General features: G+C 45.5%; 1 protein-coding gene across 2 annotated transcripts in view; it reads right to left on the bottom strand.

Annotated features, from left to right (window-relative positions):
• Positions 1-10,947, bottom strand: part of trc (Serine/threonine-protein kinase tricornered) — a 212,279-nt gene extending 201,332 nt beyond the window's left edge. Inside the window, exon 1 of one of the 2 annotated variants that reach the window (XM_075886289.1) lies at positions 10,624-10,947. The gene's annotated coding sequence lies outside the window, so the exon portion shown is untranslated. The remainder of the gene's footprint in view (positions 1-10,623) is intronic. The other variant, XM_075886290.1, reaches the window with a different exon arrangement.
• Positions 10,948-23,413: the final 12,466 nt, after the last annotated feature.

Here is a 23,413-nt window from a genome sequence, read left to right as displayed (position 1 = left end):
GGAGCGTTCCAAGCTGCTTCAAAAGATTAGAGGATGAGCACGTCTAGGCGTAGAAATTACTGTTGTGTCGTAGGCTGCCAAACCGGATACAGCAGAGTTAAAAACCAGCCCAAGCTCTCACTCTTTGGAGTACCTCAAGACGAAGAAAGACGCCGGCTATGGGACCAGAATCTCAACCGCGCTGATCGGCCCTTGCAAGTCACCGATGCCATTTGCGAGCTGCACTTCGAGCAAAAATACATACTAAGGCAATATGTACATATTATCGAAGGCCGAGAAGTATATATAGAGCGGGGAAAGCCGGAACTTCGCAGTGATGCTGTACCCATAATTATACCTCATCTCCTGAAGTGTCCTGACGAGCAGCCCACACCGGAGCAGTCAACGAAGAAGAGAGCGGCTTCACCACCAACCTGTGAAGACCAGCCGTCAAAAAGAACTGCGCTGCAATCAGTTGAGCCGCAACTGAGATTTGAAGATTGCGAAAGTGCGAGGCAAAGCGACAACGCATTTGAACTTGAAGACGTTGTCCGGCCAAACGACCACTGGGCAATGCACAAGTTTCGTCATTATGACGGAATTGCTTATGTTTCGGCCTCCCTAAGTCGTGAACTCGTAAGCATCGAAAAGACTGTGCTCATGAATTACGGTACCGACCGGAGTGAAGTGATTTGTCGGACATATGTTCGGAAGACGCTGATCTCCGAAAAGGTCGCCTATAACCTTGAAGATGCCAAACAAGTCCTGGACTGCGCAGAATCTCTTCACCCTTGCAGAGGAGCAGGTAGGGCGAAGGACTTCACCTATGACGTTCTTACGAAGAAACTGGAGCAGCAAATCTCTCATTCCGACGGCCTTGTCTTCAGTGTCACGTGCAAAGGAGCGGTTAAACAACAAGGTGAGTGCGGCAAACGTTTATTGAGACGTCACTTGTAATTGTACAATTAATCAATCAGTAACCTGTTTAATGCTAGAACATTTGTGTGGCCCCTAATTTTTGTAGTACTCATTAACATTTACGAAAGAATAGTTTGCCTACAGAAAGTGAAAGTGCATAAATTGCGTTTCAAACATGCATGGTAAAAAACTGGAAGCTCTTCATAATTTTTTTCTCGTATACTTCCAGGTTCTTCATGCATTTCATGCAAGTACGTGAGGAAAGTAATACTCACCAGAAAAAGCTACCTAAAACGAAAAGAGCGAAGAAACTCAGTCTCCACCAAACTGCGGGTCCTGAGTCAGAGAAACAAGCGGATGGCGACAAGGCTGTTGGACATTGCTGGTCGTCTCGAAGAGATGAGGGCAAACAATGCGAATGTCGCGGATAAAATACTAGAGGATAAAATATCGTCACTACCGCGAAAGCAGCAGGCAAGTGTTCGCGCTTGCTTTCAAGCTGCCAAACAAACCAGCAAGCAGGGCATGCGCTACAATCAGGAGTGGATCCTCGAGTGTTTACTCATGAAACTAAAGAGTCCCCGGCTTTATCAGCACATCAGAAAGAACGAAATTCTCATGATGCCCAGCAACACTACTTTGAAAAGATACTTGAGGTCATACGAGTCGGCCTTCGGTTTTAATCAAGCAGTAATGAACACTCTAAAGAAAAAAACCGCGAGCATGTCAGACCTCGAAAGACACGGCGGACTATTGGTGGACGAAATGAAATTGTCAGAACATTTCAATGTGACGGCGTCTGGCCAGATTCAAGGCTTCGTGGACCTTGGAGAATTTACGAAGCCCGAAGACAAGTACCAGCAATGTGATCACGGCATGGTCATCATGTTTGTGCCTTTCGCTGGAAAATGGAGCCAAATTGTGGGCGTTTTTGCGACAAAAGGAAATGTGAGAGGAGACATTTTATTGAAAATTCTCATGGAAGCTACCATCCTCGTGGAACAGGCGGGCTTGTTCGTCGACCACATCACTTGTGACGGAGCCCCCTGGAATCGAAAAATGTGGAAGCTAGCGGGGGTGTCGGCGTCATCGAAGAAAATAAATGGCGCCATACAGCATCCTGTCGACGAGATGAGGAAATTGCACTTTATCTCCGATTTCCCGCATCTGCTAAAATGCCTCAGGAATGGTCTTCTCCAGAAAGGCTTTGCAACACCAGACGGATTGGTACGTATAGATTCATGGTTGACATTTTACAAAGATTGTGTTTTTTGCATACATTGCATTACCTCAACCTATATTTCTAGGTGTCTGTGCATCCGGTTCGGGAGGCGTACCTTCTAGACAGAAGTGTTAGGACACTGAAAGTTATGCCCAATTTGACCGAGACGCATCTGGAACCAAACTCATTTGAGAAGATGAGAACCCCTTTCGCCTTCCAACTATTCGGTCCATATGTCCTACGGGGCCTGGCCTTCTACAAGGAGGACATCGAGAGAAGGTGTGGCAGCATCGAGGCAACTCAGCTGTTCTTCTCGTGAGTTGCGCCTACGTTCCAAATGAATTAAGTGTAATCGTAAACATCTCAAACGCATGATGAGCGCTCTTCTGACATACATTCTTTTTGTTTATTTTGCAGGAAGATCCAACGACTGATCACCGTGATGACTTCCAGGTTTCGGGCCGAAGCGCTGAGACCAGCTTCTACAGACGTGGCATTCCTGTCCAATTTTCTGGACTTCCTGAATGACTGGGAATCATTCAGTGACAACAAGCGGCACTTTCTCAGCGAGTCCACTGCCATAGGTTTTAGGGTCACTATAGCAAATACCCTTTCATTGCTGAAGTACCTGACAGAGAGCGTTGGATTCAAATATCTCATGACATCTCGACTTAGCACCGATCCCGTGGAACATTTCTTCGGCATCGTTCGCCAGTCAAGTGGCTGCAACGCGCACCCCTCTCCGGATGAGTTTCTAATAACCGTCAACTGCTTGTCCTTTTATAACTTGGCGCACAGTGTGGACAGCGCAAACGCAAACCCTGACATGATAAACGCTCTTGTCACTGTGCATGACAGACAGGGTCTAAAGGTCACGCACAAAAAAATTGATGATCTTATATCACAGGGAAAACTTGGCGAGGTCGAAAGCACGATTGCCACGATGCCAGAAAAGTTTGCTGACCACATCGATGTGACTTTGGAGAAGAGTGACTCGAGACTCATTTACTACACAGCAGGGTACGTGGCCAGAAAGTGTGTATTGAAGTTGGCATGCGTACAATGCAAAGAAGTGCTTCTGTTTGAGAAAGCTGTCGCGGTTGCTGAACAGCTCCCTTCGCAATTCACGGAGCAATGCGACTGGGGTGGACTTCTGTACCCCTCACGACAGCTGTATGATTTCATTGCCTCACTTGAAAACTTGTTTACTGAATGTTTCAGTGTTTCCATGTTGCACACAGATAGCATCTCTGACATCCTTTCATTGGTGAAAACTAATTTTCTGAACTCGAAAGCGGTCGGCTGTCCAGACCACAAAGATGCAGTGAGCACAAAGCTCGTTTCGTTCTACGTGCTCACTCGCCTTCACTTCTTAGTGAAGGGAATGAACAGGGAAAACGCTTCGAAACGAGCGAGAGCAAAACACTTAAAGCTTAGCAGGACAACATAGAGCCTGACGTTCCTTGAGCGACGGTGTCGAAGTCTTTCGATGATATTTATTTTGTTTTTTATATTTATGCGAAAAGCTTGCGCAGTCAATTTAAAATAAAATATTTTGCGCATATCACTTCTTTATTGGTGTCTTTCAGACTTCCTATCTATAGGTGAAAACACGTTCATGTTTCGAACAAATGTTTGCATGGACACGTACCGCAGGCACGAAGAGAAAAGGTAAAATATAACATATTTCATTAATACCTACAACGTATACCAGCACTAGATGCCGAACAAAAACTCATCATAAAACCACCGCGACGGACGTGCGTCCGCCCTATAAGTCATTTCCTACGAATAGCACAGTTGCCGTCCGATGTGACTAAACTTCCTTTGCCAACACCCTCACGTAATCGCAACAGGACTGGTTCAGTTTTTCAATAATATCACGCGTCCCTAACGAATAGCTGCAAATTTGCAGAAGGGTTCGCATACTTTAGCTTTAATTCTCGTGATAACAGCTGGTAACTTTAGTCTTGCATCATATTCAATTTGCTGCCGTGAGTCTAAATTTGCACCAAACGCAAACTTACTTATATATCCCAGTTATATTGACATTTTTAAAAGCATCGCAGTTAATGCTCATATTACACTTTCGATGCGTACGTTTTCGCAAAAGCCAAATTCAACTTACGCTCTTGATTGTAAACAATTACCGTGGAAATCACGGTACTTGCGTGCGTGACTACCTATACGAGCAGGGCGTTTCGCAATATAAACATTTAGATTTTGTTGAACTGGCGCGGAAGCACGGTGCGACGCCGTTCACGGCCACGCACGCACGAACGAAGCAACAACGCTGCGAGACTGCGCCAGACGCGCGAGCAGCACGCGAACCGCGCGAACTATCAGACTACCCACCCGTCGCGAACCGCGTGGCAAAGGGGACTTGTAACCATGGCAACCACGGCTAAGTCTTCAGGTGAAGGCGATGGTAGCGCCACCTGGATTTTCCGAAAAAAACGCCTCAGCGTGGAGCCTTCAGTGGACCCACTCCCCCATTCTAGTACACTCTACACAAAACTGGTAACATAAGCTACCTTTGTTTTGTATCCATCCGCAAGCTGGATTGACTTGGATTGCATTCAACGTGTTACACCAGTTACACACGTGACAAAAAAAAAAAACTAAAATTCCCAGAAACGTGTAAATAAATTTATCAATTATTTTTCAATTACTGTAACCGAAGGAACGTTGAAATTTTTGATGGGGGCATCACTTGGCGTCACTTGAGAATTAGGGCGCGCTTTTTGAAAGTTTGTGAACTCCAGATTCGCGCTATTTTGTCGGACAACGAAGTTAAACTTCTCGTGCCCGCAGACCCGGGCTGCGCATACTGCCACACTGAGTAACTGTTCATGCTATGGGGAACTGGTGCTCCGTATCGCTATAGGCGTGCACAGGGTTCCCCTTAGAAGGCTGGGGGAGGGGGGGGGGGTCATGTTTGTCACAGCGCTCTTCTTCACCCCCTCACTATTATGACAATGTACGAAGCAAACAATACCCCCTCCCCCCACCCCATCTGAGCAACAGCGCCGCCTCCCCATTATGTTAATGCATAAAGCTGATTTTCCCCCTCTCCTCTTTGGTTCCTAAGAAAGGCAGCCGCCCTCCCCCCATGCGCACGCCTATTATCATCACGAACCAGCACGTCCTTTCTTCATTCTCGGTTCACTGAAAGTAACTGGGCTTATTCTGTGTTCTATCGGGTGAAATTCCTCAGGTGAGAAGGCAACACAGGAAGCACCCCAACCGAGTACGGGAGGTGTGGGAGTGCAACGAAGCCGAGCGCCGTTACCTACTGAGGAACATAAAGGAAGAGGAATGTATAGTGAATCGATGGGAATAAAGACATAAAACTATAAAACAGAGAGAAACATAAAAATTATAGAAAAACAATACGATATAAAAAGAAAATGAGAAAACAAAAATGAAGAAAAGAGATACAAAGAAACACACGAAGGATAGAAACATTCGACAGATTCCATGCATCTTGGGAATCGACGTTATGCGAAGCATGCGGAGGGAAGGTGACCGTGTTATACATTTCTTTTTTTACTCAGCGACACGTTATTTAACCTGTCCCCTCTTTTCATACGTTCGCGCGCTGAAAAAACTAGCAAATATGACTACGTACCAACAAATCCAAGCTTCCACTCTTATAAAATGACGCTAAGTATATGTGCAAATGTTGCGCTCACAGGCATGTTCGACGGTTGCAGATGTTTATATGACCAGTTGTTTGCACTGGCACAACAATGCCAATAGGAACATCAGTATTATATCAACACCAGAAGTGATATGGGACATGAGTGTCATGGATACAAGCGTTCTTCACTAATCGATCCCAATACACAGTCATCGGAGGTCACCGTTCCTAGACTACAAATGTAACATCTAGCGTACCTCAAGGTTCCATCCTTGGCCCTCTCCTCTTTCTAAATTTTATTAATGGCCTTCCCTCAAGTGTTAAATCTCTGATACACCTCTTTGCCGACAATTGTGTCGTGTACCAGCGTATATGTGATGGCTCTGATAAACTTGCCCTCCAAAATGATTTAAATATAATTCAAAATTGCTGTTCTTTATGGATGATGCAACTTAATATTTCTAAGTATAAATCTATGCAAGTTTCCCGTAAACGTTCAAACTTACATTTTACTTATTCCCTGCAGTCTAACCATCTCGCTATAGCAGAGTCATACCGATACCTGGGTGTTCTCATCAACAGCAAACTAACATGGATGGACCATATCGCAAGCTTACTGCCAATGTATCCAAAACATTTGGTTTCATTAGAAGATCCCTGTCCTGCTCACCGGCCTTAGTTCGTAAACTCGCCTACGAAACCTACGTCCGTAGTAAACTCGAGTAGGCCTCTCCAATTTGGAATCCACACCAATCCTATTTATTAGACGCCCTTGAAGCCATTCAAAATCGCGCGGCTCGTTTTATAACCTCCCAATACAATTTCCGCACAAGTGTTACTACTATAAAATCATTACTGTCTCTCACCTCTCTGGATCTTAGGCAAAAATAGCACGACTTTGTTTATTTCACAAATTGTATTTCAATTATTCTTACTTACATGGCTCCCTGCTTCTCCCACCAATTCGAACTTCGTGCAGTCTCTTAAATTCTTTGAGTGTCCAAAATTTAAAAGGTTCAACCAACGCTTTTAACAAATCTTTTCTCCCATTAACAATTGAGGATTGTAATTGGCTTCCAAATGCAATAGCCAATGAACGTAATACGCTGAAGTTTAAAAACCTTACTTGAAACTCATTTTACAACCGCACCGTCGTAATTTCTGTGTGTAGCCAGTTTCCCTCTCATTTTTATGCCACTTTGAAACATGCTATTAGTTGTATAGCAATTTCTGTTATTATTGTTGCCCTGTAATTCCATTTCTTGAATTGTATCCTACTTTATGTTCTTGGTCTGTAATTGCCTTTGTACATCCTTGTTCGACCCCCCCCCCCCCTTTTGTACTCACACGGTGTGACGATTTTGAGCTGACAAGCGCAATGCATAGACGAGGCGTTCATGATCACGTCTGCCAAAATTTGCAACGCTACGCGTCGCGGAAATGAGTCAAATTTCATGATGAACGCTGCTCCCCCTCCCCTCTGCTGGCACACGCCTATAAATGATGAGGGCATGACGTGGGCGTAGGAATGGCCCTACGTATACGACAATGCAATGACGTTGTTGGTCCTCTACGTAGACGACTCTGCTCCGACGTTGTCAACAGCATACCACGTGACATGGCAAAAGTTATTTAACACAACATGCGTAGTTAATGTATTTGTTGCTTTAAGATATTAGTAAACCTTGAAATAAATAACGGGACGCAATAAAAATTGTGCGCGTTTTTCTTTCATTTTTTCCCGTGAAATGCTACGAGATGCAGGGCTAATGTACCAGCGTTTCGAATGCGAACGTGTCCCCGCGGTCAGCGCATTGAGCCGACGACCGCCGTGGAACGCTACTACGCGTTCGCGCACTCATTGTGCTCATCTACCGCGTCTAGGCCAGTGTTTCCAAACCATCCCGTAGAAATTCTAGCCCCTATACCGTGAAAACAGGCAAAAGACCACAAAATAACACTGGTCAACAAAGCAACGCTGGTCGCGTGCTCGGGGGTTGGACTTGTTTGGGCACGTCATGCGCACGTCGCCTCTTGGTCGGATGCCGGAGAGGGTGGGGAAGAGATTTAGCTTGCGAAGGCTACGCGGAGGAGCGGCAAGGCTTTCGAGCTCGCATCCTCTCATCGTCGTTTCACGCCGCTTCAAAAAACCTGTTTTCTCCACTCGTGATGAAACGATTCAAAAAGTTTTTATGGCAAAATGTTCCTCATCGGACACCCAACAGCTTCCACTATCTAACTAAAATTCGGCATTTATTCTTTGCATTCGGTATTTATTATTTGCATTCATTTATTCTTTACATTAAGTATTTGCATTCATTGGGTCAACGCTGCCTTTGTCGGCCTTTTGTTAAGGTTCTTGCGTTAATATTGCCCATGCGTGTTCTCGTCGTTCCATAGCCAGAGCTCTTCCAAGCTCTTTGTCGGCCTTTTGTTAACACTCTTGCGTTAATATTATTGCCCATGCGTGTTCTCGTCGTTCCAGAGGCAGACCTATTCCAAGCTCATCACACGAACCAAGTGATACGGCTCGCACGTACCAAGGCAGGTCCCGCCACGCTGGACGCTCTCAGCATAAATCCACCAATGAAGGTAATCATTAAACTATCCCTACCACAAGAATAGCAAAATGAAGTCCCTATTCGGCCTTTGCCACACAATTTGCACTCGTCCATCACAAAAAGAGATGAGCTGCCAGAGCCAAAGTATACGACAAATATTTGGATTTGGAAGAGGCCTTCTTTTTGAATGCCGCCAGACCCCTGTACAACCACGCCACAGCAGGCATGGATAACAGGGTACAGGTCATGGACTGCATATCAGCTACCGGAATAGACATCACATCTATAGAAGAGGCCGGTATAATATAGCCTTAGCTATGCGTAAACCAAACGACACCTTTGTCCTCACGAATTCCCAGGTGGCGTATCGCAGTTTCGCCAGAGGCATAGGCGTACCAACCGGGGTGGGAGAGGGGGGCAAGAGGGGCGCGAACCCCCCACTTTTGACTGTGGTCACTGTCAGTTGCACGCTGGGGAAAGCAACAACTAAGGCAAAATTTTACATCACCACAGTAATCACTCAATTTTATTTTTACGAGGAAATGAAAATGTTACCAGTAAATGTTGTATTGAAGTAATATGTTTCCTAAATTTTGCTGTGATGATTGTCCTTGATTGTTGCTTGCGACGTGGGTCGCCTATGCGACTCTTTCGCGCCTTGTACTGTAGCATTGCAAAGTGGGCTAAAGAACAACGCGCGAAATCGTCTTGTTCTTGTTTGTTATGGATGTGAAAGAGAAATAATTTTATGGACCAGTGAGAGCATTTGCTGCTTCAGGAAAATTGTTTTCTTTAATAAAAAAATGAATAGCCTCATTGCTGCTTTATCGAAGCTGCTGTGAGCCGATGATTGTGACAAATCTATTTAACTGTTTTAGTTTTGCCGCACTAGAAGCGCCACAAAGAGGTTTGCGCTTCAGTGTCTGGTAAATCTTATCAGCCTTCATACAATGACTAGAAATGATGGCAGCAGTTCGCAAAGCAGCGAAGAATAAAGCCGTGGACTCAAGCACAGTCGGAAGCTCAGCTTCTAAGCTTACCCCACAGCTTTACCCACCGGACCCGAGAAAAGGTTAAAGACCGTGGTTTTTCGCATGATGAAGGCCTAATTAAAAGTCGGGCGAGTTGGTTTTTATTCAACTTGAATTCTATTTTACAGCGCAAAATACTACTCTGAGAGAAAATAACCACTTACGCACAGTGGTGCTTAGCACTCTCTTTTTCTCTTTCTCAGCAAGGAGGGGCACTGTCCATGTGACAGGGGTATGAAAAGTTTTCCGGAGTAACTGCGCAGTTAACACGAAAAGGGATCTTTACTCCTTCAAAAGACGAAATGTGCACAAAAGATTGCACATGGCACCGCACGGAGGGGCACTTTCCTCTTTGTGGAGTAAACAACCCGTTCTTTGGGGTAACTGCAGGAATGTTCGTGCCCGTGCCTACACAAGCCTGTTTCATTTAAGACGGTTCTGTAGCGTGGTGTGGTGTAGTGGTTAGTGTATACGCGTATGCTGACTGAATGGTCGTAAGTTTACTGATTGATATGTGGGGTTTAATGTCCCAAAACCACAAAATTTTGACCACCTGGGGTTCTTTACGTGCACCTAAATCTGACCATACGGAAGCTGATACCAGACAGAGGTCAATCGGCCACTTAGCACATTCAATTCTGCAACAGGCTACCACCCGTCGTCAAAAGGGGCAGTGGATACAACTGCTATGGGTAATGGGGCACATAGAAGTTAGAGGCAATGAACGCGCTAATGCCTCTGCCCGAGATCTCTTACACCGGGCATCCGCTGCTTAATCCACAGCCCAACTTCTCGCTGACCAGGGCAATCCCCAGCCTCTCATTTCCTATAGTGACATCCTGCAACACATCTGGCTGAGTAGACGCACTTTACCCCCCCCCCCCCCCCCAAATTCTATAAATTAGATAAGGCATCGCTGGTAGCCTGGAGACGATTACAATCATCAGTTTTAAAATCCTTACGCATTGTCCAAGATATACACTTCGAAGCCCAATCCACAGCGTAAATTCTGTCCCCAGACGGCCACTTTATTTCATATGATCTTGGAGTGCCAGAATAATCCTAGTATATTGGCCCACCATAATCCTACAATTAACTCATGGCCCTCAGTCCCCAGCAGCTGCGAAGCAATTGACCATGGTGGCGGTCAGATCTGCAACGCAGCAGAGGGTGCTAAGAATCTCTGGATCCGGACAGGCCACCATTGGGACCTGAACTTGGCAACGTTTAACGCTAGAACCTGTGGAGATAGGTTTGCACAAGGCTTACCTACTATGCGCAACCGTGTAGGGGTGCGACGTCCTCCACTGGCGCTGCGTGCGAAGACGTTGCGGCCGGGTTCGTCGTTTTCTCCGGCACAGTGCAGAAACCACGCACGAGGCAGGATAATAACAACAACGGGCTTATTAACCCAAGATGCAGCACAGTGCGACACTCACGGGCTTGCAGGCCGTATAGGGAACTCCGCAAGACCGAGCAAGTAAGCTTGCCTAGGGCGCTACGACTCCCGCACAAGGGCCTAAGTCGAACGCTCGAACGAGAAGCCGCCTGCTAAGCAGCGCGTCAACCTCTCGTGGAGGACTGAGAGCATCTGCCGCGACGAGCGAATCGTCGGGCACAACACAGCTCGTAGGAGAGGAGGGTGTCACGCGCGCCCAATGGGAAATGGCGCTGCGTTGTGACGTAGGCCCGCGCAGCGCACCAGCGTTGCGTGCCCGGACATGCCAGCGCGGGAAGAAGCCAACGGTTGACTGGCCCAGACCAAGAGGCGCCCTGGCAGCCATCTTGGCGGATGCCGGTGCTTATGCGCGCCCGGGCTACGCTGGTGGCGCGCGTGCGGCAGCTGGGGAATGAGGCACCAGGTAGGAGGGCGCTCTCGATTCCCACAAACCTTATCTAGTGAGGCAAGCCTAGCTGTACTATTCGAGGAGATAGAGGGTGTTAAATGGGATATAATAGGGCTCAGTGAAGTTAGGAGGACAGATGAGGCCTTTACGGTGCTACAGAAAGGGCACGTCCTTCGCTATCAGGGCTTGGCTGACAGAAGAGAACTGGGAGTGGGGTTCCTAATTCACAGAAACATAGCTGGTCACATAGAGGAATACTATACCATGAATGAAAGGGTGGTAGGTATTGTCATTAAACTCAATAAGAGATACAAGATGAAGGTGGTACAGGTTTACACACCTACGTTCAGCCATGATGACGCTTCAGTTGAAAGCTTCTATGAAAACGTGAAATCGGCAATGAGTAAGGTAAAAACACAGTATACTATAGTGATGGGCGACTTTATTGCAAAGGTAGGGAAGAAGCAGGCTGGAGACCAGGCAGTAGGAGATTATGGCATCGGTACCAGAAACGCCAGAGGAGAGCTACTAGTAGAATTCGCAGAACGCAATAATTTACGGATTTTGAATACCTTCTACCGAAAACGAGAAATCCGCAAGTGGAGATGGAGGAGCCCTAATGGCGAAAATAAGAACGAAATAGACTTTATAATGAGTGCACATCCAGACATCGTGTGGAAATGCTTGGCAAGGTACGATGCAGTTACCATAGAGTGGTTCGGTATCGAATTCGCCTAGACTTAAAGAAGGAGCGACAGAAACTGATACGCAAGAAGCCAATCAATGAGCTAGCACTGAGAGGGAAAGTACAGGTATTCAGAGTCTCGCTTTAGAACAGGTACTCGGCTCTTATTGAGGAAACCAACCTTCGCGCAGACAATGAATGATAATCTGACGAGTATCATTACGGAGTGTGCAGTGAAAGTTGGAGGCACGGGTAGTTAGACAGGACACTGGCAAGCTTTCCCAGGAAACGAAGAATCTCATTAGAAAGCGCCAAAGCATGAAAGTCTCAAGTACAACAGACAAAATAGAACTGACAGAGCTTTCGAAGTTGATTAATAGGCGTGAAGTATCCGATCTAAGAAAGTATAACATAGAGAGAATTGAACATGCTCTGAAAAACGGAGGAATCATCAAAGCAGTGAAGAGAAAACTTGGGATAGACAAAAATCGGATTTATGCACTAAGGGACAAAGAAGGCAAAATAACTATCAACATGGATAGGATAGTTAAAATAGCAGAGGAGTTTTACTGATATTTGTACAGTAGCTGGGACAACCACGACCTTAATACTATGAGAACGAGCAGTAGCCCAGATGACACCCCACCAGTAATGATAGAAGTCAGAAAAGCCTTGCAGAGCATGCAAAGAGGCAAAACTGCTTGTGAGGATCAGGTAACATCAGATCTGCTGAAAGATAGAGAACAGATTGTGTTAGAAAAACTAGCCACCCTGTTTACGAGGTGTCTCCTGACGGGAAGAATACCAGACTCTTGGGAGAATGCTAACATCATCTTTATACATAAGAAAAAAGATGACAAGGACTTGAAGAATTACAGGTCGATCAGCTTGCTATCCATAGTATACAAGCTATTTACGAAGGTAATTGCTAACAGAGTTGAGAAAACATTAGAATTCAATCAACCAAAGGAACAAGCAGGACTTCTACTCAACAATCGATAACATTAATACTATCAATAAGGTAATAGAAAAATTATCAGAATACAACCAATCACTATACATAGCCTTCATTTATTACGAGAAGGCGTTGGATTGAGTAGAAATATCAGCAGTCATGCTGACACTGCGGAATCAGGGCGTCGATGAAGCATATATAAACATCCTGGAAGAAATCTACAGGGGATCAACTGCTACCATAGTGCTTCATAAAATAAGCAACAGAATACCAATCAAGAAGAGTGTAAGGCAAGGGGATACAATCTCCCCAATGCTATTAACCGCTTGCTTACAGGAGGTTTTCAGCGGCCTAGAATGGGAACAGCTAGGGATAAGAGTTAATGGAGAGTGCCTTAGTAACCTGCGCTTCACCTATGACATTGGATTGCTGAGTAACTTAGGGGACGAATGGCAACTCATGATTACGGAGTTAGACAAGGAGAGTAGAAAGGTGGGTCTTAAACTTAATCTGCAGAAAACGAAAGTAATGTACAACAACCTCGGAAGAGAGCAGTGCTTCGAGATAGGTAATCGCGCTATAGCCTTGCTGACGACTGATGGACATCCGTGCCCGACGTAGAATGCGCATCTCTACTAAACGACACATTCATAAAAGCTTTCTCACACCAGGTGACCATCAACAACCAAATCACTTTGCTTTCACCCCATTACCTATCATGGACGCTACTTTCGTTACCTCCGAAGGTATTCGCGCGGTCATTAAAAAACTTCAAAGCTCATCATCATGTAGAGTTGATAGAATCAATTATAAATTCCTGAAAAACACTGTTGAATATTGCTCTATTATCCAGTCGTGCATTTTTTCACAGTCCTGGCAGCATTCTAGCCTTCCGGAAACTGGCTGGTTGGTAAGATAGTACCAAATGACAAATTAGGGGGGACACACAATCTATTAAATTTCCGTCCGATATCGCTTTCATCTGTCCCGTGCAAAATACTTGAACATATCATTTTCACCCACCTTGTTAACTTTTTCGAGTCTAGCCAGTTTTTCACACCCTCCCAGCATGGCTTCCGTAAAAAATTCTCCTGTGAAAGTCAGCTCTTAGTCTTTACTAACGACCTGCATGTCCTACTCAATTCTGGATTTACCATTGACTGCATCTTTTAGATTATTCGAAGGCGTTCGACAAGGTTGGTCATGAGCTACTACTTCTTGAGCTGAAACATTTAAATCTAGATCCTGACGTGCTTAACTGGATTCGAGTCTTTCTTTCTAACGAAACACAATTTCTTTCTGCTAACAATGTTTGCTTCCCCGTCCAACCGGTGCTCTCGGGCGTTCCCCAAGGCTCTGTGTTGGGATACTTGCTGTTCTTAATACTCATGAATGACTTGCCAACTAACGTCTCATCAAAGGTATGCCTATTCGCTGATGATTGCGTAATTTATCGAAAAATAAGTAACGAAGACGATGTTACCTCGGTTCAGGTGGATATAAACAACATAATTACCTGGTGGTAATTATGGAACATGGAACTGAACATTTCTAATTGCCAAGCAATGCATTTGTGCCGCACTTCACTTGTTTGTCCACAGTATCACCTTAATGATACCTACCTCGAGGCTGTTTCATCTTACAAATATCTAGGTGTTCATATTTCGAATAACCTGACATGGAACCATCATTTAAAGTACATCATCGCGAAAGCTGACCATCAACTCGGGTATTTTCGCAGAAACTTCTACATGGCCCCTTCATCCCTTAAGAAGCTTGTTTACGGTACCTATATTCGTCAATCACTTGAATACGCATCATCCATCTGGGATCCTGGTGGCACTACATTAACACATGAATTAGAAGCAGTCCAGAATCGTTCAGTTCGCTTTATCTTGTCCAATTATACTCGCACGGCCAGTGTTACACTAATAAAATCTCAGCTCAACCTTCCTGAACTCGCTATTCGGCGTAAAATCGCCTGGCTAAGTCTCTTTCATAAGCTTTATTATCACAGCAATAGCCTTCGCGAACATTTTGTCTAACCCGCCTCATTCATATCACCCAGAATCGATCATCCACAAAAAGTTCACGTTCCTCAATGCAGAACCACAACCAATTCGCACGCTTTCATTCCAAGAACTACCACGATCAGCTACCGCAATCAGCGACACATCAAGTTTAAAGCTTTTTTACAAAACATGTTTGGCCCCGCTACTTGTTTTCTGCTTTGTTTTATATGGTATATATATATATATATATATATATATATATATATATGATGTTATTAGAACAAATGTAATGTAAATAGGAAGAAAGAAAAGTGGGTGAAAAAATAACCTGCCCTGAGCAAGAATCGAACCTACGACCTTCGAATAACGCGTTCGATGCTCGAACGATGCTTGGTTTAATTCAGCAAGGTTTAGTGAGGGTTGGGCTACAGTGTCATGAATATAGGGAACAAGTATATAGCCATGAACTAGAGGCGATGAAAGGTGGGAAGTATACACGAAGTGCAGGCCATAAGAAAGTGCGCGAATGTCACCTCTCATTTGGTCCTTTGAATGTCCGCTGGGTGGCGGTACCTCTATATGCTGAATATATGATGAAATGGCAGTACTTTTAGTGTTCACTAGATGGACGGACAGACAGACAGATGCACGGACGGATGGATGGACAGATGGTCGCTCAGACGGACGCACGAACGGATGGAAGCAATAACGAACGGATGGATGGACGCTTCACCCCACTCATCATCATGCATTACGTAGATATGGTGTGATTTTTCGACTTTCTCTTTCCTTCCCAGCGAATAGTTTTCTTCTCTTTTTCCATCTCCCTCGTCATAACAGCTCACTATACTCTCAGTGTTCGCCCGGTAGTTGTCCTACTTTGTCCTCGTCTCTTGCGGCTATATTTTTATTTGATTGTCATTTAAATACGAGCTTTCAAACTTTGGTTTCATGCTCTTATTTTCAGTTTTATAACCAATTTGTAATGTTATGTGTTCACTACTCAGGCTGTTTATGCCTTCCTCGCCTATTCTCATCTCTCTAAGTTTGTCATAGATTCCCTTTGCCATGATAGAATAGTCAATTATCGATTGCTTGTGTCCGAGTTCCCCAAAATATGCCCCACACAATTGAGCTCCGCATTAACTATCTCAAGACAACGTTGCTTGAAGAGATCTAGCAATAACTTGCCATTGATGTCGGAATATCCGCCAAGGTCATGTATGCGAGCATTCATGTCTCTTAGATTTCGACCCCATGACCAGATTCTTTGATATTGTTACGAAAAAGAAGAGACACCGTGCCGACGAGGCTGTGAATGAGATGTATTTTAAACCATCAGTAATGTAGAGACCGGTTGACCATCGATAGAGCGGAGACCACCCTTCGTCTTTTCTGTCATGCACACACGCGCGTCGCCCTCTAAAATATCAATATGCATGCATGTAGCAAACTCCCTGGCGGCAGAAGTTCCATTCTACATATCAACGTCACTGGTAGAGTGATAGGGCTTCAAGCGCGCAACATGTACAATATCGGTAGCCTTTGGGGCACATGAAGGCGACGGGGTGACAAGACAAATTTCATATGTCCCAGCAGTAACCACATGAAGGACTCGGTATGGGCCTGTGTAGCGAGTAAGCAGTTTTTTTTTTGACAAGCTAACTTGATGGGTCGGATACCAGAGCAGGACCAAAGAACCGGGCGAAGAGTGTACGTCACGGTGTCTTTGATCATATAAATGCCGTTGCTTATCTTGAGTGGCAAGAAGGCGAGTACGGGTGATTTCGCGTGCGTGAGCAGCCCGAGTGATAGCGTCCATGGCATATTCACTGGTCGGTACTGCAGGGGATGAGATGATGGTGTCTAGAGGCTATGTTGGTTCTCGGCCAAGTAAAAGCAAAAATAGAGAATAACCGGCAGTGTGATGACGCGAAGAATTGTAGGTAAATGTAACGCACGGCAACGCAAGATCCCAGTCAGTGTGGTTGGTAGAAACATACATAGCGAGCATGTCTCTAAGAGTTTGATTTAGACGCTCCATGAGCCCATTGGTCTGCGGATGGTATGACGTAGTCAGCTGCCTCGTTTCACAGGACTGCAAGATGTCGGCTATGACCTTCGACAAAAGGTGCTGCCACGGTCTGTGAGTAGCTGCCGGGCACCTCCGTGTTCTAAAATCACATCTTTGAGGAGGAAATCGGTGACATCTGTGGCGCAGCTTGTTGGAAGAGCTCTTCTGATGGCATAACCCGTGCGTTAGTCGGTGGCCGGCTATCCACCAGTTGCCCGAGGAAAAAAAGGAGAAAGGGGCAAGTAGGTCTAAGCCGACGCGGAATAATGCATGGTTCTGATGGAATGTCAAGTGGTTGAAGACATCCGGCGGGAAGCGTCGATGGTGTTTTGCGACGTTGGCATTTCTCAGAAGCTGCAACGTATCTTCTGACTAACCGTGCAAGCCCTGGCCAAAAGAAGCGTCGGCGTATTCGGTCATAAGCGCGTGGCACACCACAGTGACCGGCAGTCGGAAGGTCATGAAGTTCGTGTAGAACTTCCGAGTGAAAGTGTCTCGGAATGACAAGCAGCAGGGTCGGTCCATCTGGCTCAAAACTTTGGTGGTATAATACACCATCGTGGAGAACAAATTAGCGATGGGACTGATCGGAAGATAGTAATTCAATGCACTCGCACGCAAGGCCGCATCACGGCGCTGCTTGTCACCAATGCATGTCATTGTCGAAAGGGAAAAGACGCAATTAAGGGTCGGTGTCAGGCATAGTGCTCGACTCAGCGACCGGGTAGCAGGACAGACAGTCTGCGTCCGGACTTGTACGTCACCGTGTAGGTATACTCTTGCAGTCGCACAGCCCAATGCCCGAGCCGGCCAAGATCCTTCAGCGACGTAAGCCAACATATCGCATGATGGTCAGACATTACAGAGAAACTTGTGCCATATAAATATGGGCGGAACTTTGAGACTGCCCAAACAAGAGCAAGACATTCACGTTCTGTAATGGAATAGTTGCGCGCAGCGGCTGTGAGGAGGCGGCTAGCGAAGATGATAACTAGGTCGCGTCCCAGTTGGCGTTGGGCTAGGATGGCTCCGAACCCGTGACCACTACACTCTTAGAAAAAATCTTGTAGTACTTGCAAACTTTGGGGTAGTAATGGTTTGTCACATATGTTACAACCCTGGTAGTAAGCGCAGTTAGTAATGGCGAGGGTGCTAACAGTTACTACCTTTGCTGTTACTACCAGCGTATAGTAACTGTTACTATCCTCGCCGTAACCACCCAAGAGTAGTAACTTTTAAAAGGTTTCAAGAAAAAAGTAGTACCCGATAGTAACTTGTTCATTCATCTTGGCATATTATTTTCCCACAGCTGATGTTGCCCATTTGATGTCTTATAACTAGACAGCTTCAGGTAATGAAGCGTGGTTTGCTATGAACATGAAGAATACATGGACCGAACAAGTTCACTATTTTTTACGCATACATGTAGAATGAAGTGTGGGGTATATATAGCCCTTACTTTGCAGTCTGGATTAGGGTAGCACTTGTGTTTCAGGATGAATTATAACAAATTCAAACATATAGCACTATAATATACTACCTGATTACGTGTGTTTATGGACGTCGCACAAGACTTTTAATCAGCATTATTTCTAAAAAACTATATGTCATATTTATTCATTATAAAAGGGTCACAAAAAGACATTATTTACAGTGGCAGAAACAAGGTTATGAACTCATTCTCGGTGCATCTGAATGCTTCACACGGCTAATATATCAGCGTTTAAAAGGTAATATTCATTTTTCGGGTCTGACATGCCAAAACAATGACAATGTTTGGCGACACGCCGCGGTGGATTAATTGTGACCATCCTCGGGGCTAATTGTGACCCTCTGGTTATTTTGGTAATCCGGTCTTGTTAACATGTGCTGTAATTTACAAAGTTTGTTCTAATTGTCTATTACAACGCGTGTAGTACTTGCTTATGGTTCGTTAACTTGTAATTCTCTGTTTCGACAATATCAGAATGACGTTTGCATATCTCAGTTGCGTAATTTAAAACCAAATGTATTTTCTTGATCAATGGATATCTCTTGCGTCATTTATCCGTTTAATGATAATACGTCGAGACGATTCCTCTCATAAATGATCAGAATCGGAATCGCACACTATTTCGCATTAAACAGTCAACAGCGGGTAGCAAAAAGGAAGTAACGGCTGCAGTTACTACCTCGTTTATTCAAGTTAATATCTGTTTACTAACGTAGGTAGTAAACAGGTCGCAAAAAGTTAGTAACGGTTGCAGCTAGTAACTGTTTACTATTGTAAGTAGTAAACAGGTAGCAAAACGGTAGTAACGGTCCAAGAAAGGTAGTAACCGCTGCAGTTACTACCTAATCGCTTGCAGTTGCTATCTTTTTACTAACTTTTTTTAAGAGTGTAGCATCGATTCACACTTCTGTCAGAGCGGATGGGTCAATGTGAGCCAATATAGGTGGAGTCGTCAGTAGCGTGATTAGGTGATAAAAAGCAGCAGCTTTGTCGGTACCCCATGTAAATGTCACATCTTTCTTCAGACGCTCAGTGGGGGGTCGAGCGATGATTGCGAAATCTTTCACGAACTTAGATGTGTGGCGGTTTGGGCTAGTTGGTATGACATGACGATAATTAAAGCGCGAGAACAGAATGACTCCTTCTTGTCTTTTTGTCGTCGTTCTGTTATCGCGCTATAACAATCGTCTTTCACGAACGTTCTAAAGAAGGAACGAAGTCCTACGAAACACCGGACATCTTTGACTGACTGGAGTACAGGAAAGCTACACGAATTTTCTCCGAGTCCGGCTGCACACCAGATGGGTCGACAAGGTGGCCCAACACTGTAATTTGCCGATGTCCGAAGTGGCACTTCGATGAGTTTAATTGAAGGCCTGCAGTGCGTAAGGTGTCCAGAATAGCTGACAAACACTGAAGGTGGGTCTCAAATGTTATGGAATATACAAGGACATCGTCAAGGTAACAAAGACATGTTGACCATTTGAATACTTGTAGCAGAGAGTCCACCATACGCTCGAACGTGTTTGGGGCGTCGCATGGCCCAAACGGCACAACCTTGAACTCGTATAGGCCGTCTAAAGTTACAAACGCAGTCTTCTCTTGGTCTTTTTCGTCGACAGCAACATGCCAATAGCCGCAACGTAGGTCCATCGATGAAAAGTATCGGGCGCCATGGATGTAATCGAGAGCGTCATCGATGCGGGGCAAAGGGTAAACGTCGTTTTTCGTGATTCTATTCAGATGGCGGTAATCAACGCAGAAGCGCCACGTGTCATCTTTCTTTTAAACGAGCACAACGGGGGACGCCCAAGGGCTCGAAGAGAGTTCAATAATCCCTTTGGCTAGCATCTTGGGGACTTCCTGTTCAATTACCTTACGCTCAGGACCAGACACCCGGTATGGTCGGCGATGAATGGGAAGAGAATCACCTGTGTTAATCCGGTGCTTGACGAGTGAAGTCTGGCCGAGTGGATGGCTGTCGATGTCGGATATGCCGCGGTACGAAGCCAGAAGGCAGCATAGCGCGGCTGACTTCTCAGGTTTGAGGTCCAGAGCAATCATGGAGCGTAAGGTCACATCGAGGCACGTGGCATCCTGTGGTGACGTGGCTGATTGGGACATATATCTGCCGCAAAACTGGTGACGGGGTCTTTCTTCAATTAAGCGTCTTAGCGTGGCGACCGAAAGTTCTTGAGGTAGCACTTGCTTCATGAAATCGAAATTGATAACAGGTAAGTATGTTCAGTGAGAGGCCATGGCCTCATCAGCCCACTGTAGGGAATGCGGCTCCGTGCCGCTCTTTGCATAAACCTCTGTGCTGTTTCGCGATAAAAACCAAAGAGTGCACGATCTTATTGAGGCTGCGCATTTTTGCAAGATGTCTGAGTCGTTTGTCAGTGTTTCCTCGGTGACCATACACGATAAGGAGTAGGTTTTGCATGACGTGCGTGTTTTCCTGATGTTGCCCAGGTTTTGTTGATTTGGCCTCTCGTGCCCTTTCCTCGTCCCCCTTTGCCCTCCCTTCCTTTTTATTCTTTCCTGTATATATTGCCTATGCCTTGCGCAATAAAGCTTCAGTTGATAGTCTGCGCTTGTTGGTCCTTTTTTTTCTCTACTTTGTGTTTCCGTCTGTTTTTGGGCTGTACATATATGGATCAGTACCAACATACCCAAGTAGCCATTCTTCTAAACTATACGTGCGACGTTCTCCTGCATCCGTGGTGTGGCACCGAGACAGGTGAAGGGTGATGTAACAGCCGTGTTTGGTAGCCGTGTAAATTGAGGCAGAACACGACGGCTTTTGGCTATTTAGAAGCGGCGGCATTCCTTGATAATCATATCTACGGTCGTGACGTTGGTGTACACGAGCAACTTTGAAGGCATCGTCCACAATGCCCTTGAGTATGTGGCCCACCTTGTAAATCTCTGTTATTCGCTCGTCCACTTTCCGGTACAAAGCGGACATGCACCCTGTCTATACGAGACATAAGACTCGGTTGAGGACTGCACACAAGTGGTGAATTCTTTTGGCGCTTCCATTTGGCGACCAGACGGGTCCCCAAAGATGTCACGTGGTTGCTCCTTGAAGATATCCCAGCTGGTGAGCTCGGTCTCATGGACGTCGAACCAAACACGTGGGGTACCGTCCAAGTAAAAGATTAGGTTGGCGAGCATCATGGTAGCGTCCCATCGGTGGGTCTGGCTAACACGCTGGTACATATGAAGCCAGTAGTCAACGTCAAGCCCAGGTTTTGTGGAGAATGTACCGGGATCACGGGGGTAGGGCATCGTCAGGTATGTAGTAGCTGGAGCTACAGATGGAGACGTTGACGGGTTGTTGTCATTGGTAGCCATAGCCGGAAACTGAACGGTGCAGCCTATGCGAAGTTTCCTGGTGACGATAGTTATAGCGCGAGAACAAAACGACGACACAGAGACAAGAAGGACACGAAAGACCATGCCATACCAACTAGCCCAAGCTGCCACATTTCTTGGTAAGGACGGGGAACGTTCAACCTCGACAAAATATGTTACGAAAAAGAAGAGACGCCGTATAGACGATGCTGTGGGTGAGATTATTTAAAACCAGCAGTAATGGGGTGATCAGTTGACCATCGATCGCGCTGATAATGATGATGATGATTATGATGATTATGATGATGAATCCACAGCCATGGCTCGAACCCACTACGGAGGATCGGTGAAGAATCGAGGACTTAGTTCAGTGAGACTTTACCATATTCAATATCAACACCCACCCCCTCAAAAAAAAAGAGAAAAAGACACCCTATATAGGTAGAATGAAAGGTGCGCAATAATTGTTTGTCACTCATTCAGATCAGACAACGCATTCATTATCTTGAATAAGAAGTAGCATGATTAAACAAAGCTCGAGCTTTAATTGTTTAATCGCGTGTGTGCCTGACGAGGAAGACGAAGGGCAGTCTCCGCTCTAAACATGATCCTCTTTAGAGTGGAGACCGCCCTTCGTCTTCCTCGTCAGGCACACACGCGCGTCGCCATCAACATGCATGCATGTGGCAATCGGTGCGTACGCAATTCAGTTTCTTCAAATTGCTTTCCTCGTAGTTATTTTCGTCCACAAGCAAGCTATACCTAACTACGTTTTCTTTCCCCCTACTGTGCCTGAAACCTAGAGGTGCTCTGAACACGTTCGCTTCACTTCATCCCATTAGGATTTGCTATGGATTAGCATTCCAACACTCCCACCTTTCCTTTAATATGATCTTGTTCCACCCTTCGAAAGTGTAATTCAGAATCTGTAGTGGCTCTTTCAAATCTCTAAGGTGTGTTTCTGTAACCGCATAAACACCATTTTTCCTTGTTCTACTGCTTCTCGGTTTCTAACCAATTTGCCTTTTTTTTTCTGTCAACTTGCACGTTAATGTAACACGTGCGGTCTCCCTTCGTTTACCTTTTCTCTGTGATTTAACGCGATAGCGTTAAAGAGCTCGTGTCGCAGAAAACCCACCGCCGGCGTCGACCCCGTTGAACGTGAGCGAAAAATCGTCTGTGCGTCTGTCACCGAAATAAAGTTACCGAGATAGCCACACCCAATTTATTGTCCGGCTTTTTCGGGGGTCAGTCACAAGGTATTTATTACTTTGTGCGTGTGTGTGCGTTTGGTTTTTTGTTGTTTTTTTTCTTTTGCCACCCCGCGGGGAAGGTGTACGTGCATGGAACACGCAAATTTTTTGTAGTAGAGCTTAGACTTTCTCTTTTCCATAGGGCAGGGCTCGAGTTTTGTAATTATCGAGTGAGACAATTCATAGGGGCAATTAGTGTCGGAAAGACATGGTTAAAAAGAATGTGAAGTGTTCAGGATGTGGGGTTGTTTTGAAAGGGGCCCCAAGTGTAGAAGCGGAAGGAGAAGAGGCTGACGCGAAATGTAGGCAATGTGAGGTCGAAAAAAAATGGAGAAAATGATGGTTACCCAGAGTGGCATGCTGATGAGAATCACCGAGCTCGAG

Source organism: Rhipicephalus microplus, chromosome 2, assembly GCF_043290135.1.
Source record: "Rhipicephalus microplus isolate Deutch F79 chromosome 2, USDA_Rmic, whole genome shotgun sequence".
NCBI classification, from domain to species: domain Eukaryota; kingdom Metazoa; phylum Arthropoda; class Arachnida; order Ixodida; family Ixodidae; genus Rhipicephalus; species Rhipicephalus microplus.
This window is presented reverse-complemented; position numbering and strand designations above follow the sequence as displayed.